General features: G+C 39.0%; 1 protein-coding gene across 18 annotated transcripts in view; it reads left to right on the top strand.

Annotated features, from left to right (window-relative positions):
• Nucleotides 1-19,185, top strand: part of ptprdb (protein tyrosine phosphatase receptor type Db) — a 249,671-nt gene that overhangs the window by 34,967 nt on the left and 195,519 nt on the right. For all 18 annotated transcript variants that reach the window (XM_041784696.1, XM_041784693.1, XM_041784688.1 and 15 more), the window contains exon 3: nt 16,860-16,885. The gene's annotated coding sequence lies outside the window, so the exon portion shown is untranslated. The remainder of the gene's footprint in view (nt 1-16,859; nt 16,886-19,185) is intronic.

The following is a 19,185-nucleotide window of genomic DNA, read 5'->3' as shown; positions in this document are numbered from 1 at the left end:
GCACTTATGCACATAAACCTCCAACCTCAGCTAATAAACTTACTCACCCAGACTTCCCTTTCACAACCTCTCCAGACCTCATTTGCTCTTTCATGCACACAGACACTCTCTCTCTCACACACACACACACACACACACACACAGACTCATACACTGTAGACTTCTAAATTTAGCCAGCCAGGTGTCAGGTGTTGGGTAACCGGTCAATTCCTTATTTTTAAAATTTCTAAAAATAATCTTTGCACACACAGTCACACATCATACCCACCGTATAGTTACCTCCCCTTTGTAAACTGGGCTTTAGGCAGGCTGGACATCATACAGAGGATAAAACACATAAAAAAACAAAGAAGTAAATAGAAACTAGAGCTGCAAGCAAGGCTGAAATGCCCTCGCACCCCAGCACATGTCAGGGTGTGTCATAACCATGGGAGTGTGGGAATAATTGGGTGTAAGCAACCCATGCTGTGTGCTGCAGCAGAGCACAGAGAGCATGTCTATCCTCCAACGACTGTTATTATGTCAAATGAGAAAGAAAAAAACAGTTATTATTTGTAAGAGATGCTTCTGCTTTCTTGCAGTAGGTTGAACATAGCAAAAACATGTTACATTTAAATACACATTTAACAATGTAGAAGGGCAGACCCTAAAAAATGTGAGATTTGATGCATATATGAGAGGTTTCATTTAAGAGTTACAGGGACTTCCTATGGAGGACTGAAAGTGCCAAAATGAAATATATAAATATATAATTGATTAAATAATTAAATGTGTCATTAATTATTTAATATTGGAAATAAATCAACAAATATATAAATAAATATATAATTATTTAATTAATTAAATGCATGTGTTATTAAATAATTACATAATTAATTAAATGTGTCATTAATTATTTCTAAAATTGGTAATAATTAAATAAATAATTTATGAAATACATAAATAATTAAATAAATATTTAAATAATTGTTTAAAATGTTCATTCATTCTATGTAAAAACACATCTACTTATTTCACTATTTAATTATTTCATGGTTCTTGCTCCAGCAGTGCATCATGAAATATTTTTATCTGTCACCCTCTCCCATCAAACTCAGTGGGCGGGACTAACGCTGAACACTCACAAACCATTGCTTTGGTCTGCAGGGTTGCCAGACTAGGCGGTTTCCCACCAAAAAAACAAACAAACAAACATGGCAGCAATCACTGAGGATCTGCTTGAGCTCTGCCATGAGTTGAAACAGATATTTTTGTCCTGGCAGAGAATTTTGATGCTGGAATTTCGGACCCTGAACATGTGGCTAGCAAAGCAGAGGGATTTATTGAAGTTCTTAGAGTTATTTCCGCTCTGTCTGACCAATATATTGACTGAAAAGTGTTTGCAAATTTATTGAATTACCTTGTAATTTACTTACTAAATGACGAGTTTGTACGTGTTGATGACTCAGTATGCATAAGTGTTGTTGTTTTTTTTTTTTTTTTTTTTTTTTTTTTTGAAAGATTTATTTTTGGGCATTTTTGGGCCTTTATTAGATAGAGGAGGACAGTGGATAGAGTCAGAAACAGGGTCAAGAGTGAGGGAGAGACATGTGGTAAAGAGCCTCAGGCTGGATTAGAACCCTGGCTGCCCGCGTACATGGGGAGCGCCTTTAACCACTAGGTCACCTGCTCCCCATAAGTGTTGTTTTTTAGGCTGTAAAATGGCAACAGATTTATACATATCTGATCTGACACCAGTGTTATTTCAGCTGACCTGGGATCAGCAGCTACAGAGCCCTCTGAGATGTGAGAGAGAGAGAGAGAGGTTCATAGTGGAGAATTATTGCTCACAGCATATCATCTGGAGCCTGATCAGAGTTCCAGGCACTTCTGCTGAATAATATCCTGACTTTTTAACTAGTATGAGCCCCTACAGTCATTCCTCTGCATGTCCGGATACTATCTGTACCCCCCTTACATTCCATTATGCGCTATGAACTGTACTATTTCTATGTGTAATTCTGGATGCCTGCTGCACTAAACAAGCTCTCATGTCACACAACAGCCTGTGTTCAGGCCAGGATTAAAATGTTCAGTTAAAAGTTGTTTTTTTTTTTTTCCCCACTGTGACGAGAGCAATTTTAACCCTCTGATGAGAGCTGGAGGTGAAAACACCAAAGGATTAATAAATGATGTTCCGTTCAAACGTCAGTGACATGGTGACATGATATAGAATTAGAGGTAAGTTAATTCAGTGGATGATAGTTAGGCATTATAATTTTATAATAAGAAAGGTTAAATCAGCCCTGTGATTAACCCCGGTGTAGGTACCAGATGTGCTCGGCTGGTCAGATCGGCTCGAGGTCCTGCACCTGTCGATGACGTCACGCTATATGATTGGCTGGAAGTTGGCAGGATGACGTAGAAGATTGTGGTTGGTCCAGACGAATTACAAAACAGTTTTCGCGGGATTGTAGTTCTTTGAAGAAAACATGGATGAATTTTACGAAGAAATCTCTCACTACTTGAAGAAAGAGATCCTGAGTACATCTTTTTTTTTCTTTTTCATTTAGAAAAGTTAACATAAACAATTAAAGCCATCTCGAAATTACAGTACAGTAAGTTGTAATTCTCTGTACTATATGGAGACAAAGGTTCGAGGTGAATTGAATGAACAAACGGAGCTAAAGACGACCATGAGGGACTTTAAACCAAGCTCATCTGACTCTTATTAAATGGGGCGCAATGTAGTTTGTCTGAATGGAGTTGCCGTAGTGCGACGACAACCGTGAGAGGCTTTAAACTGAGCTCATCTGACTCTTATTAAATGGGGCGCAATGTAGTTTGTCCGAGTTGAGTTGCCGTAGTGTGACGTCATCGACAGGTGCAGGACCCCCAGCCAATCTGGCACCAGAGCACATCTGGTACCTACACCGGCATACGCTTGTCCGTGTATTTGGCACTCTCCTCTACACACGGAGGATGAAAGGTGTGTGTGTTTTTCTGTGAGCTGCTGTTTGTGACTTTATTTCACAAACTAAAAAAACCTCTCACAGTCAATGAAGCCTGACTTTGCCAAAAAAATGGGTAGAAATGTGGACTGGACTGGGATCTTGCTGTCTCTAGCATGGGGCTGTGTTTGTTCTCTGCGCTCTCAAGCGGCTTCCTCTTGTTGTTACTTCACACCACGTCACATTCCCGCGCTTGTACTCCTTCATTTGCACCTGTGCCAAGCCTACACCCACCTCGTCCTTCTGTGCCAGTACCGCGAAGCGTGCCACACCGAAGCACAGAACGATTGCACTCACACTGGCCAAACTTACCAGACTTTATCCTGAAACGGGCCCAGGCACGTTACGGATGGCTTAGTGTGAGTGCACCTTTAGAAGAAGTTCTTCAGCGCTTCTCCTGGTCCATGTGTGTGTCCCGTACTGGGCCGTAACACACACTCAGACCAGGAGAAGAGCTGAAGAACTTCTAAGTTTAGTCCTGCGTTAGTCCCGCCCAATGAGTTAGATGGGAGAGGATGACAGATAAAATTATTTCATGATGCACTGCTGGAGCAAGAACCATGAAATAATTAAATAAATAGTGAAATAATTAAATAAATAGTGAAATATGTAGATGTGTTTTTACATAGAATGAATGAACATTTTAAATAATTATTTATACATTTATTTAATTGTTTATGTATTTCATTATTTATTTATTTATTACCAATTTTAAATAATTAATGACACATTTAATTAATGAATTATTTAATAACACATACATTTAATTAATTAAAAAATTATATATTTATTTATATATTTGTTGATTTATTTTCAATATTAAATAATTAATGACACATTTAATTATTTAATTAATTATATATTTATATATTTCATTTTGGCACTTTCAGTCCTCCATAGCTTCCTGTGAGAAGGCAAGATAATGAATTGCTCACCAATCAGGCCCTTTTTTTTCTTCTGTGGTCACTAGGGTGCGCTACAGCAAAACGTTGAAATTACCCTGCTGTTATTATGTAAAGAGGCAGACCTTGATCATACATTTGAAATTTGAAGCAAATCAGATGTTTCGTATGAGAGTTATGGCAATTTCCTGTTAAACTAGCAAGATATTGAAATCGCCATTGGCACCTTTACTAAGGCATGTCAGTGTTATAAGACTATTGAGACCTTTCTATTAAAATCTGAGCTTGATCGGTTCAACTTAGTTATTTGAAAGAAGAAATAGCCCAGTGGTGTTGCTTCCCAGCAGGGGGGCGCTATAGCACATTAAAATGATCAAACTTCTTTTTGTTATGTTTGCAGGCGAGTGAGAAATACACAAGCACCATAAACATGTAGATTAAGTTTATCTATATGTAGGAAGTAAGTTACATGTTGTTTTTGTCATAAAACAAGGATGCGAAGTAGCGTTAGCATCCGAAGCTAATGTTAGCATGTGTAGCTCGCTAGCTATATTAAGCATTTGTTAATTGACATGACTTTTGCTGGTAATCTGTACAATGATGGCAAGATGTCACATGCTTTACTGGTTAACAGAAACATATTTTGTCAAGAATAAGCTGTATATTTCATGTCCAGTATTTGCACCTTGTTTAGTTTGGAGACATTTAGCCATGGTATATTGTTTCTTGAGTTATATGTAACTGTAAACTTAGGTTTAGCAGGAAGGAAGCTTAGTTGTATTGCATTAGACAGTCTGCAAAGAAGCACACCAGTTCTCAAACAAGACTGTCTTTCTGTTAAAGACCACCTTTTCTTATGGAACCACATTGCCATTATTCAGTGTGCATAACAGTAACATGCTTTTTTTGTGGCTGAACAAGATGACTGCAGAAGTCTACATCCTTGTAGACACTGTGCCTACCTTCCTCATACTGCCATCTTTTGGAGATCCAGATGATATTTTTAAATTTTCATGGCTTGGTTAGTACTCTGTTGGGGACTTACACCAGTACACCTATAAATAGTAGCTAATGTTGCTGTGTTAATTCTGTAAATAAACATTTTGACCAGAAGAATTTGTTGAGGGACGCAGATGGCCTAGTGGTTAGGTTGCTCCCCATGTACGTGGGTGTCTGGGGTTCAAGTCTGGCCTGTAGCTCTTTCACTGCCTGTCATTTCCCACTCTAGCATCCCTGTTTCTGGCTCTGTGCACTGCCCTGTCTCTCTCTAATAAAGGTAAACAGTCTGCTTACAGGATAAAAGCTCGTCCTCCAATGAAACACTCCAATTCAGCAAACGTAGCTTAAATAGCTCCTTTAGCTGCGTAAACTAAGTAGATAACAAAGTTATATAGCCAATGGAGCTAATTTAGCTAAGCTCACAAAGCAGCTACATATTTGAATTATCTACATAGCTAAGTTAGCTTTGTTTTAGCTATGTTTGCAAAAGCTCACATTGTTAGAGCCAATATATAGATAAAGGAACTAAAAAGCTAATGTAGCTAAAGCTAAGCTCACAAAGCAGCTATGTAAGCTAGGTAGCTATGTTCTCTATGTAGCTACGTTAATTTTAGCTACATTTTCTAAAGCTTGCATTGCTAAAGCTAATTTAGCTACAGTGGCTATGTAGTGTAGCTAGCATAGCCATGTTAGCTTTAGTTAAAACTAACAAAGCTAAAGCAGGCCACTGTTTGAACAATTACTTTTAAAACAGGGCTTTAATCTAATCCCAGATTCGACCTCTGACCTTTTTCTCTATTTTGTTGCTTAGTCTGTATTGTTTGCAATGTAGCAATTTTATGAATGTAACTATTAGACTTTATGTGTAAAGTTGAACTTAAAAAAAACATCTAAAACTATAAATATGATTCATCTGCAAATTATGGCACTTCCTTTCTGAGGTATACAATGTCTCAGATCAACAATCTGTGAGAGTGGCTGTCAGAAAGGTACAGTCTGCAGCCAGACCCCTCTTCTGTTGTCACAACTTCAGTTTTTTCTTCAGAATTTTCAGTAAATAGTTTAAAGTCATGTTTGACCTTGAGATATTTTTTATATCAAGTTTGAAAGTCAGAACTTAAATATTTTGTGAGTGTGAGGTCATACTCTGGCTCTCCATACACTATAAGAACCAAACTATTAGAGCTTTCATTATTTGTGTGAGGGACCTCTCACTTCCAACATTTTCTAAGATTTAAAAAAAAACTTTAGTGGGGCCAGGCTTTAGAACTGATAGTGAGGAGAACGAGACGGTAGTTCTGGGTGGGGTTTAGTTGTACTAGCCGATTTCAATGGCTGCCACAACATAACGGCTGTTTAATGAGAACTGGACCATATTTCTGTATGAAGTCAAGTAACTCTTAAAGATTTTCATGATGGAAAAGATGTTTTTGCTCTTCTACTGGCCTTCACCATGGCCTTGTGGTCCTTACCAGTTTGGGTCTGCCAGTGTATCCAGTGGCTTCTGCTGTGGTAGCTTTTAGCTTGGATGTAGCTGTTGGAAAGCGGCAGTTTAATAGGAACTGGACGACATTTTCCTTTGAAACAAGAACAAAGAGTCACACCGAAAGCTTTTCTTGGCAGACAAGGTGTTTTTTCTGTCTCCCTACCAGCAATGGCATGCATTTTTTTCACAGAAGCCCTTAGCCATTATGGCAACTATGGCAGCTGTAGCCTGTCTGTTCAGGAGAAGCACCTTATTTTGTCTTGTCCCTCTGATTGGTCCGTCACGAATGTGACAGACAGAACGCTCCTCCAACCACCTTCTGAGAATGTTTTGAGAAGTCCTGCCCTTCCCAACTGCTTTCTGTGGGAGCTTTTCCAGATGAATTTGAAATATATCCATGCAGTGGATTTATGAAACACTCTATCTGGCATGTCAGGTTACTCTTTGCTCAAATTTGTAACATCTTATGTGATCTCTGCTCAGTGAGTCTTAAAGGATTTGTTCGTGATAAAAATTAGCATTTAACTGAAGATGTGTGTGCATGTTTGTTTCAGTAACAGTAGGCTGTGTGAGTCCGTGTACAGTAGGCCATGTGTCTGTGCTCATCTGTCCTCTCAAACACTAAATGTCAGTGTCGTGATCACCCGGCTTCAGCATCATGAATAAACAAACATTCACATCGAGATCAATCCCAACATTCAACGGTTTAATTGCACATTTGCGTCAGTGTTTATGCACAAACCCTGGTTTATATCTGGTATCCCTTGGAGGAAGTTGGATGCCCTCTCTTAGACATATTTTTGAACCTCCTGCTGATAAATAAATGCACCTTTGGTTCAATAAACTGTAACAGTAAACCAATGAGCATTGGATAATGGTCAGGGGGTTTAGCAGCATGTGAGGTTTATAATTATGAAATGATCAATATGTGCTTGTGTGTCTACTGCTGTATGTGTGTTTCCTGCTTCCAGGAGTGATACACTTATGCACATGAATTACACACTTAGGACTGTTTATTGTCAATAACAACTGAGCAGCGTGGCCTCTGGTTTTAATCAAAGCATGACTGGCATGCAGCATGTGTGTATGTTTCCAGCTTTATGTGTGATATGACAATGTTCATTGTTCCTGAAAGCCACCATAGTTTCTAAATCAAGTCTTTTATGAGGTTCTGCCGCTCTGGGCGGACCATTAACATTTCATGTCACCGTGCTTCGCTCTCTCTGTCTAACTCCTGTGGGCTTTTAACAGAAATTCCCTTTTGAATAATCTCTGCTGCAGTCTGCAAAAGAAAAGCATTGACACCAGGCTGTGCGAACTAAAATCTTGGAGTATTTTTTTGTATTTTCTAAAAAGTAGCAGCTGTTAACCTTGACTCTCAGCTCAACCTCTTCACAAACTCTTTGCATTCTAGCTAAAATGTTCATTTCGATAAAGCAGGTCTTCACAGTGCTTATAGAGGAGCCGTTTTTTAAAATCAGAGTAGAGCCGTTGGGGGAAATTTTTCTCTTATGTTTCATCACTTTGCTCGACTTTATTGTCTTTTTCTCTCACTCCGTCCTCACTCTCTTAACATTCAACACTCACTTGTCAGTTCTGAAGTGCAGCTTGCCTTAAGTATCGGGATTCGGCGTGTAAGCTCATCTCATTATCCCTGTTTGTGTGTGTGTGTGTCTGTGTGCATGTGCTTCATGTACGAGTGTATTACCGACTGTGAGAGCGTGAGTGAGTGATGGGTGTGTAAGCCCCCCTCGCTCGCGCTCTGTTTGAAATAAAGCGACAGATAATCGCAGGGCTCTGGCGAAGCGAGCTCATCTGAGCGCCAATCGATACGGGTGCCATAGCTTCAAAGCAACCCTTCAAAGAGGAGAGAAATAGCCATATGCTCTACGTGCTCCGTGTTTGTGCGTGAGTGTGCGTGTGGAAGAGAGAGAGCAAATACTAGTCAGAAGAGGGAGATAGAGAGGATGAACAAAAGAGGGGAGGGAGAGCGAGTCACAGTTTTCATTTAGTGGTGAACATTATCATATCACAGTTGACACACGAGATGCCTGTGATGTAACCAATGTCGCTATTTAAATTGGACAAAATCATTGTTTTGTTAGCTAGTAATCTCCTGATATTACCGCTCTGTCATCTTTTATTCAGCAAACCGGCAGCAGCTGTGGCCTTTGTTGAGAAAATGGGCTGGAAGGAAAGACAGAGCGCGTTGTCTTACACAGAGACTGAGATAAAGACCGGGAAATAATGTGTGAGAGAGAATATAGCGCAAAAGAGACTTTACAATATACTGAGAGACTGTGGGAACTGTGTAGGAAGAACGACAGAATGACAGAGTGAGAAAGCGAGAGGGAGGTGTATACATAGATGCGTGTTTGTGTGTGAGACGAGAAGAGAGAGATCCCCCAGTCGGGCTGTGTTTAGCTGTGCCATCTCACCTTCCGCAAAGTGAAAATGAAAATGTATTTTTGACTCGTCGGTGTTAAAGGAAAAAACTTGTCTGGAAGTTTGTCTGAGTGTGATAGAATATGTGTTTTTTCTCAGTTAGTGCAAATCTGTAATTGTATAAAGTGTGTGTTGTAGGAAAGCGAGAGAGGCCATGCGTGTCAGCATGTCCAATTAGCTCAGATAAGCAGGTGTAAAGTTGTAATTAATGACACAACTGACTGACTTCATTATCTCCACATGAGCTTTTCATGCTAGTTGCACCAAAACATGCTTAACATCGACACCACATTAAAACTAGCCTAAATGTGCATCTTATTTCTTCTGAGTGTTTGTGGAGCTTCACTAAAATGTAACAGAGCAGTGGTGCATGGAGAAAGTGGACACAATCATCATACACACACAGGCGCCAATGTTCGGCCTCTCAAACACTAATTTACTTTGCAAATGGACTCATTACTAATGAATCACAAGCTGCTTTAGAGCAGGCTGAGCACACAGTAATGGTTTGGCCATCCTCCAGAATACTGACTCCACAACACACGCTCACTTGACAGAGATTGAGAGCGAGTGTCCAGAAGGTCCAATTACCTTCACATCCAATGTAAGGGAACAACCTAGAGGGCTAATTACAAGTTCTAACATATGAAGGGAATTGTTCAAACATATATACAGTGCTTAACAAATTTATTAGACCACCTGTCATATTTGTCTCAAAGACCATTCAGCATCATGAGGTGCTTTAATGCGGACTTTTGTTTTCAGTGAGCTCTCGACGTTTTACCATTTTGAACAGGAATGAGGAATTTCAAACTGAATTTACCTTTTTATACCCAAATTTGAGCTGGCTCACTGGGCTTCTCTGAGAAGTCAGAAATGAATCAAGCATAACATTCAACCACTAAAACTCATTTTTCTGTTCAGGAAAGCAAGTAAATAACTGTAATTTGACATATTAATCAAGACATAATAATGTGCTTTACTATTTTTTCAGTTTTTTTGTAAATCAGTAAATTTGAAAATTCATGGATAACAATAATAATTATATTTTAGCATTAAAAATATCATTTGGGTTAAAGAGCTTTCACATATTGGTGTATTAACCATTGCAGAAACATAAAAAAATGATTTTGGTGATTACCAATGCTGTTAATTTAGGGCAGCTGTGGCATAAATCTTACTTTGGGTGGTGGTCGTATAAATTTGTTTAGCACTGTACATACTAATGTATGTTTACATGATTGTATAAAAAAATTGCTTTGTCGCGTTAGTTTGACTAGACCTTTTTAAAAACTGTAAACTCATTTGTCTTACTGGAGCTGTTCAATTTCTGGTAGTAGGATAAACAAGGGTAGTGCCATGATTTTTACATTATTTTGTAATTCACCTTTTTAAGGTACTTGCAAATAACACTGTGCCCAAGTGTGTTACATCCAGATTTTCAAGACAATCTCAGCTTTACACTTAGTGGGGCCCATTTTTGTCCTAGAGAACTGTGTAAAGAGTTATTTTAGCCCTTTAGTTATTTTAACTGCATTTCTATAACATAAAATGGCAAAGATATTAATAAAAACCTGGCACAGAGAGGGTTAAATACAGTGCATTCAGAAAGTACTGGGACCCACTTTGACCCTTCACTTTGAAAAAAAAAAACAGGTTGCAGCCTGATCCTATAGTCAAAGACATCACCTTTGTCCTCATGAGGTCAAAGAACTGCCTGCAGAGTTTAGAGACAAGAGTGTTGTAAAGGCACGGATCTGTGGAAGGCTACAAACATGTTCTGTAGCACTGAAGGTTTCCCAAAACTACACTTACTCCCTGATTCTCAAATGGAAGATGTTTGGCACAACCAGGACTCTTCCAACTGAGCAGTCGAGGGGAGAAGGGCCTTAGTAAGAGAGGTGACCAAGAACCCAATGGCCACTCTGACTGAGCTCCAGAGATCCTGTGTGGAGATGACAGAAGCTCTCCTCAGTGTAAAGTGCATGAACGCCTGCTCAGAGTTTCCAAAAAAAAAAACCTCTTTGTGAAAGTAAAACAGGCTTTCGCATGGACCAAATCAACATTGATTTAGTTGTATCTCGACAAGGCCCTGCCTCAAGCTCTTTGGCGCACTCACTCGGGTGTCTCAGAACACAGGCTTGGACCCAATGCTTCACAGCGCAGCCTGTGCTTGCAGTGTTGTGCCTGAACTTGCTAAATGCTTATATTTTGTTGAATAATAAAATAAGCAGTTCAGTTTACACATCATGAGCAACAGTGTGAACTTGGTTCACTCTGAAGCCACTGAGTGAGTGTTAGTGCTCTGTGAGGCCCAGAGAACTGCTGTCCGCTGAAGTCAGATTTACTGTATGCACCCTGCTTGTCAATACATCCCAAAAAATGTAAGGTATAAGGGAACACTTCTGGTATGCATTCTATTGTCATTTGTTTCCAAAAGAAGTTTTTTTTTTTCCCCTAAGTCTGAAGCAAAATTCAGTTTAAAAACTTGTTAACATAGTCTACAACATGCTGTTGTAATGATTAAAGCATCAGTTTGCAGAAGATATTTACACAGTTGAGATTTCACACTCTAACCCCCGCTCTGACTCTTCTCTGCATGTAGTTCTTTTGCACCTGTAGGTTTGTTAATCACACATTTTGAATGTAAAGAGTATTTTTGTGAGACCCATTTAAAATGTTATGAATGCAACTTAGACAACCCCAATTAATGGAGTTGCAGTCACTGCACCCAAACATGAAAACACAACTATGAGCTGAGCATTAAACCAGAGGCAAATAAATGGCAGCCATGCTTACCTGGTATGAAGTTTGGACCTCAACCCCAGCATCCTTCCTCTTTTGCCTGACGAGCACAGTCTTCAGCTCCCACGAGCTGCCAGCCCTGCCTGGCTGGTTTCATTCAGGTTTTTATGTTGTGGTGGAGAGATGGTGGAAACGGTGGTGTCGGTTTAAAAATGTGCGGGCTAAACTCATGCAGCTAGTTGAGCACGGAGCAGGCCGAACTATACAACTTAATATTTTGTAAGGACGAAGTCCATCAGATGTAAGAGTGAAGAAGTGTTCTTTACGCCGTCTCTGACATGGCTCTGCAGCTGTTGCGAATCCCCACTATCTGTTCAGGTGTCCCCAATTTCACAATTAAAAACTGGTGTAAAAGAACATCGTACCAACAGTCAAACATGGTGGTGGATGTACAGTATAATGGTCTTGGGCTGCTTTGCTGCTTCAGGACCTGGACTACCTGCCGTAATTGATGGCACCATGAATTCTGCTCTCTACCAGAAAATGCAGAGGGTCCAGCGATCAAGTTTGTGACCTCAAGCTAAAGCGCACTCGGGTTATGCAGTAGGACACTGAAACAACATGTGTGTCAGTGTCACATGTGTGTCAAATGAAACCATTATTTGAAACTGCATGTTATATTTACTGCATATTTGTCAAACTTTAAGTGTGGCAAATGTTTTTTGTAGGACTGACATATTTCTCAGCCAGATCATAGACAAATCAAAAGGATTTTAATAGCCCATGCTCTCTCTTTGATGAACGTCTGCACTTTTCTTCGTCCGTTTTTGTTAATAATTTTCTTTCAGTGTAGTTAATCATTTTTCTCATTCCTATTCTGACATCCAGTGGCTCAACACCACATTATTCCCCTTATATCTGGCCTAGTTCTCTGTGTCCCTCCAGTTGCACACAACTGCTATGACATAATTATGACGTCTGCTCCAAATTGTTCTATAACCATAGCTCTATTTAACATACTGACGGAGCAGATGCTGTGCTAACAGAAGTAGTATTTTCTCATTTTTCTTTGATTGTTAGTGTTTATAATGGGCTTGTTATGGTAAATAAGGCTGCTTTATTGTATTATTACCATCAGTCATTATTACAGGGATCTTTATGAAACCATCAATACGATTGTATAATTGTGTGATTCCAGTTTAAGCCAGATTGATTTACACTTCAGTGCTCTGCCAAGCTTGAATGAGATCAAATGATATTAGATTCCTCTAAATGCACCGTGTTGTCACTCAGTAAGTGGAATAAATATGTTTTTTCTTTGTCTTTCAAGTACTATCAATCTTTTTTTCTGGTAGTCTGCCAGGGAATAAATATTGCTGATCCTCCCTCTCTTCTGCTCTCTCTCTCTCTCTCTCTCTCTCGCTCCCGCTCTCTCTCTTTCTCTCTGATGGTTGGGTGAGTGAGTGAGATGTCAGTGATTGGACAGAGTAATTGGACCTAATGAATATGTCAACAGCCTGTTTCTTTCTCCCTCCATTAAACACAACTGGATTAGATTTACTGTGCTTACTCGAACAAGTTAAAGACTCCATCAGTAGGCTACTCTCCACACACATGCACACACCCTCACATTGGCTTAGCTCAGTAGATCAATGGCCCCTTGGTCAATGTCTCCTTCGGGAGGGTAATCTATCTGCTCCTCACTAATGAAACGCTCTGATCGCTCTGCCTGCCTCCATGTGTGTGTCTGTGCGATTGGGTGTGTATGAGTTTATATGTGCACTCATGGGTGTCAGATTGTCTTATCGTTTGTATATGGTGTCATGTTTGTTCTTAGTTTAATTACAGACTTAATCTGCCCTGCCTCACACAAACACAATGCAGATGCGTATTTACCTACTTCTATTTTATAATCTTCTCACGTAGAGCATTTTTATAACACAGTACATGTCAACAATCTTAGACTGATATCATTCTCTCATGTCTACAGAAATGGATTCACTGAAGTACCTTCATATTTAAGACCAAATTGTTTTCAGTAGGTGAAAAAGAAATCCTGCTGTTTTCTTTCTCTTTGGTGTCTAAAAATGTCATCAAAGCAAACCCCACGATCAAAGACGAGTACAAAATAAAGTGTGAACAATGACATACAACAGCACAAATGGTCACGTAAAGGCAAAATAAAGAAAATGTTTTTTTCTTCTAGAAAGCCTTTTTAAATTAAAACTGTAAAAGTCTTGTCTAGCTTAGCAGTCTGGTGGGGAAGATGTAAAAACAAGGTGACATCACTAGTTCAGTGAAAGTCTCAGGCTCTCGATGCATACGTTGTCCTTTTTTGTCTGTACCACGGCCTAAAGAAATAAGAGGGAGAAAAGCTCATAATACAGAAGAATTCAACTTTGATGAACTGTTTTAAGTGGAAAAAAGTAGTTTTTGTATCACTATTTAAGATATAAAGTTGAAATAAGATGACCTTTGTTGTCCCTGAGTGAGAGTGAGATATTTGTCTTGGGCTGTCACCCATGCTGTCATCATTCATACAGATTACACATGGAAAAATACTTTTTATTAGTATCAGATACTTCTATCAGATATACTGTATAGCCTTATAGCTGAGTATACATAAAGGGATTAGACATGCTTGTTTATAACTTTTACCACTTGAGAGAAACATGCTTTTTGTGTTTTTTTTCAAGAATTTTTTCAGCATTGTCTCATTCAGAAAAAATGGTACATTTTTATTTAGTGCTTTATAGAGTACACTTTCAGGCTTTAATAGTCCGGTTGCACAACATACAGCTCTCTCACTCTTCAGACGGTTCATCCGAGATGTCATCTCTCTAGGAATGGAAGTGCCGTAATTTGTCGGTACAATGTATTTACAATTGCTTTTTTTTTAATTCAACTGTATACATAAACAAAGTCTGGCAGTTGCATTCATGAAATAACCACATTGCAAACATTACAGACTAAGAAACATTTCATGAATGAAACAGAAAAGGTCAGAGGTCTGATTTGAGCTGCTGTAGCTATGTAGCTCAGTGAGCTATTTACGTAGCTTACATAGCTAGCAGCACAATGTAAGCTATACAGGCTGTGTGTCCTTTTCATGGAGGAAGAGCTTTTTTCTTGTAAGCAGACTGTGTAATCAGCTTTTTTAAACATTTTCATCTCAGGTTTTGCAGGTCAGGTTATTGACTAACTTTTTGGTATCCTAATAATTACCTTAACTTGAACCTTGACCCTAAATTGAAGTTTAATCCATTTTTACTTTAAAAGTTTTAGTGTCTATTTCCATTCTGAGATATGTGTCGTCTCAGCTGAACAGAGAGTGGCAGTCAGAGATGAATGGGCTGAAGCTGGACTGTATTGAAATGGCAGATACAGCTTCGTTTACTATGACTAGGGCTGGGCAACTAATCGCAAATTAGATTAAATTGCAATATGGCCAGCTACAATTTACAAATCACACAAGTTGCTATATTTCTTTAACTTGAAATGTGTCAAAATACCAGTTAAATAAATTCTATTTCTTGCAGCAAGTGTCAAATTTGTTATAAGGGTTTACAAAAATCCTCCTTTTTTGTGTTTTATGTATGTTTTTCTTAATCAAAATGAGTGACATAAAAATGATAATAGCGTTAGTTCATGAAAGTCATACCCCAGCTGCGATCAGCTGATAGCTTCCCTCCCCCACCCCAGCTGCCTCCTTTACAGCTTAAAGCGTGTTGCACCGTCATATTCAGATTCATGCTGCTATGGATCAATTACTTAATAATTTCATTGTTTTTAATACACATTGTCATAAATGCATCTATCCATATGGGGGCCTCTAGCCAAGCACCCCCTGGAAAGTCAAAATGATTTATTGCTTGAATTTGTTGAAAAATACATAAAATGAGTAATTTAATAATAATCGCATATTAAATCGCAGTACTGGGGGGAAATATCGCTGTTAGATTATTTTTGCAAATCGTGCAGCCTTAACTATGACTGTCAAAAAAAAAAAAACATTTTATAAATCATGTTCATATAATTCAAATAAATTGTTTTTGGCTGTTTGTTATTGAATGTATTTGAGAAAGACTACCCATGATTTTTGGTAGAATTAAATGCTGTTGGCCTTGTTAATGTTTCTGAAACTTAATCAAGTGCATTCATTAGATACTATTTATTCCCAAATTGGGTTGTTCTGTTGTTTTAGGACCTTTCTATAGCTAAATGGAACATTTTTAATGCACATATAAGTATGTGCATTAAAAATATACGTATCTATCACACGTCCAGAGCTGGCTGTAGAGGCTCCTTTTGTCCTAAAATGAAATCTTGTTTAATGACATCTGTTGTGCTGTAAAGAACAACTTTTATGACAAATGTGTGATAGAGATGTTATGACAGAGCACACTGTAAACTGAGTTGAAAGGAAATGTTATTTTTCTAATGTGGGAATCACAGAGCACATTACTGGACAGGATTGTCTGAAGGTCATTTATAGTTTTACGTTTTGCTGTTGGCAGTTAAGTGAAAGGAATGGTCACATTAAGAACAAAAAGAGTCAGGTAGTGAAGTTCAATCCCTGACTCTCGCTCACCTCAAAGCTGCTGGCTAGTCACAGCATGAACTGAGAGTGAACATCAGATTGTCGATTTAAGAAATGTACAAAATGGTTGGACAGATCCTTTACTTCTAAAATCCAACGTCTCATTTAGAGGGAGGGGGATTTACAAAGCCACTCAATGATTTGACGAATACTTCTGATGGCTTCCACTGGCAGCTTAGGGGGGTGTTTTCATCATGTCTTTCCAAGGCCGCCTGCTCTACGGTAAGAAGAGAGTGGCAGTGTGAAGCACAGTAGGTCAGTGGTTGGCAAAGGAAGATAGAGAAGAACAACACCCAACAAAGCAATACCACCTCCCCACTTCCTGTTCTCCTGTGCTCAGGCCATTTTAAGATATCCAGATTGGGCAGGAAGAAGTGAGAGGAAAATTGTTCAGGTTCCAGAGCTTCACTAAATCTATGAGAGTATTTTTGGAGTATTTTAATCGTTTATGTAAAGTTCTCTTTCATAATGTGCCTGAAAGAAGATTTACAAGCAGTCTTTTATGATTTTTAATGATATGTGTAAATGGTGTTCAGCGCAGCAGTTATAGCACTTTGAAATCTCTTTAGATCTACAGTTCCTCCTGTGAAGTGTCTTGGAAAGTTGTTGTGCGCCCTATGGTAATCTAATTTCAATCTCTTTTTCCCCCTTTTGTTCCCCCCTTCTCTTCTTTTTACTCCTTCTCTCTGCAGTTTGACGTGTTGAAGTGCTTCTTCAGGTAAGAGAGAATCTCATTTTGTGTCTTCCTCTTCTTGTACTTTCTTCCTCTGATTTTCAACTTGCAAAACACAGCATGCCATCCACATTTGGCACAGTGTGCGTATCGCGAAACAATCTGCGGCCTCAAAATTTATTTGGCTCCGAAACCTGCTCGCTGAAACACAATCACATTGTGTTAAGATAACAAAGAGACACTTCCCCCTGGTAGAGCCTTGATTAGAAATGTTCAGGACTGAAACAGCAGCCAGCAGGACACGTGTCCTTCTATCAGTTAATAAAACATTTACATCAATAATATAGATGATAAAGGCTGCGAAAGGAATTCTCTGCAGTACACACAAAAGTAATAATTTACACTAAATCCTGTACTGCTGCATCTTAAAACTGTTCGCCTGTCACAAGCTTTTAGTCATAACCGGGTCTGCGTGGAGAAAAAATGCCTCATCGTTTTTAAAAAGACAAGGCCGCTGTTATTGTTTATTTATGGATTACTGGTTTCAGCTTTAGTATCTCAAACTTATTACTTTCAGACTGGGATGCTGTGTTATATCAGCAGACTACAGTACTTGCAGAAGAAAATTAAATGTGTGACAGTGGTATACAACAGAGCCTGACCTTGTGGTGGGTCATACAGGATGTGTTTCTATCTGACTGCAGCATGAAGTGTGAGCATGCACAAACTGTGAGGTGTTCATACTTTTCTTTTTAAAACGCTTGTATCTCAAAATTTCTTTTAACCACAAATCTTTCCGCTTAGTAAATAACCTAATCTAAATTCATGATTCACTAACATTTCATCTCTGGTTCTTCAAACTAGAGGTTAACTCAGGTGATTGCTTGTTTATTTATTTGATCACAGTTTTACTAATTGGAGCCAAATAAAAACACAAGTGTGTTTCTAGGTTACAGAAATTAAGTTACATGTTTCCAAAATGTAATCACATTCATAATAAATGCAGACCTCAAGCTGGCAAAGTGTCTTTAAAGCCTATAAGATAATGGCCTTAAATACATTAGGGAGTGTCATCTTTTGATTTCAAACCCAAATGTTTTCAGGAATCAGCCTCACTGTTCACATACTTTTGGAGAGGAGTGTAGATATTTTAAAAAAGAAAACATTTAAACCTCAGGACTTTGTTTAACAGTGGAAAGCATGTGGCGCAAAGGGATTTGAGGTGTGTTTGTCTACAATTTCTACCTAGATGATGCCCAATGTAGGTGACAACTAGGCGTGGAGTGCAAAGAGGATTGCATGCTTTGATTGTACGTAGGCATGTTTTGGGTGTAACATCACTAAGAGTGGTTTTACACTAGGAACCCAGGCCCAGATCTGAGCACACCAAGTAGTCCAGACCCATTTGGTTGGTGTGTGAACACAAGGGTTCTGTGCTCAAGTGTACTTCCAGAAGAGGGTCCACTTTTGGGGGCCAATGCTGACACCAATTAACCTTGCAAAGCAGATGGATTCCCCCGTTTCCGTATTTCTCACTGGCAAATCCATCTTGCAAAGTTCCTTCTGAACAGTTGGGGCCCGGTTAGAAAGAGACAGGACCAACCAGTACTTTCGGGCACGGCAGAGTCTTGACATATGTAAGCAGCGAGAAGAGGCCGGTGCAATTATGATGGAAAACATTAGCGTGGATGCTGCTAAAGCATAAGTTTTATCAGAACTTGATGACATTTCTTACTTTAAAGAATAACAAAGAACAGCATTGAGTTGTTTTCTTTTCTAAAACAACAAAAGTCGTATACTGACATGTCAATCGCCATGGTTTGCATTATGCAGCTATCTATGGAGTTTATTTGTCGTAGAGGCTCACCTCAGTTTGGGGCTATGACGTCACGTGTGTTCTCGCTCTGATTGGTCCATAAAGATGTGACAGACAGAACATTCATCCAATCACCCTCCAAGGCTCTGCCTTTTTCCAAATGCCGTCTATGGAAGTTTTTCCAAATGGATGTGTGAAACAAATCCATCTGGTGTGTCAGGTTAGATACCAATAAAAGAGAATACAAAATTCAGATAACTGACTGATTATCTTTTTACATGAATTTGATTTGGCTTGACTACTAAATCAAACAAATATCTGTGTCACTTTTACATGTTGTTGCTTCTGTATGAGGTGGTAGTGGCTGTCGTGTGAGGAGCATCATATTTAGGGGTCTGTGATATTTTGCTAACCCCACTCACATGCACCAGAGGGCATTGGGTCCACTCCCAATGCAGCCTTCTAGTCGAGGGTCATTGGTGGTGTCTTAAGAATTATGAAAACATCCACAGTAGCCACAGGATGGCCT

This window comes from Cheilinus undulatus, linkage group 4 (genome assembly GCF_018320785.1).
Source record: "Cheilinus undulatus linkage group 4, ASM1832078v1, whole genome shotgun sequence".
Lineage (NCBI taxonomy): Eukaryota > Metazoa > Chordata > Actinopteri > Labriformes > Labridae > Cheilinus > Cheilinus undulatus.
The sequence above is the reverse complement of the archived record's forward strand: the minus strand, read 5'-3'. Positions and strand labels throughout refer to the sequence as shown.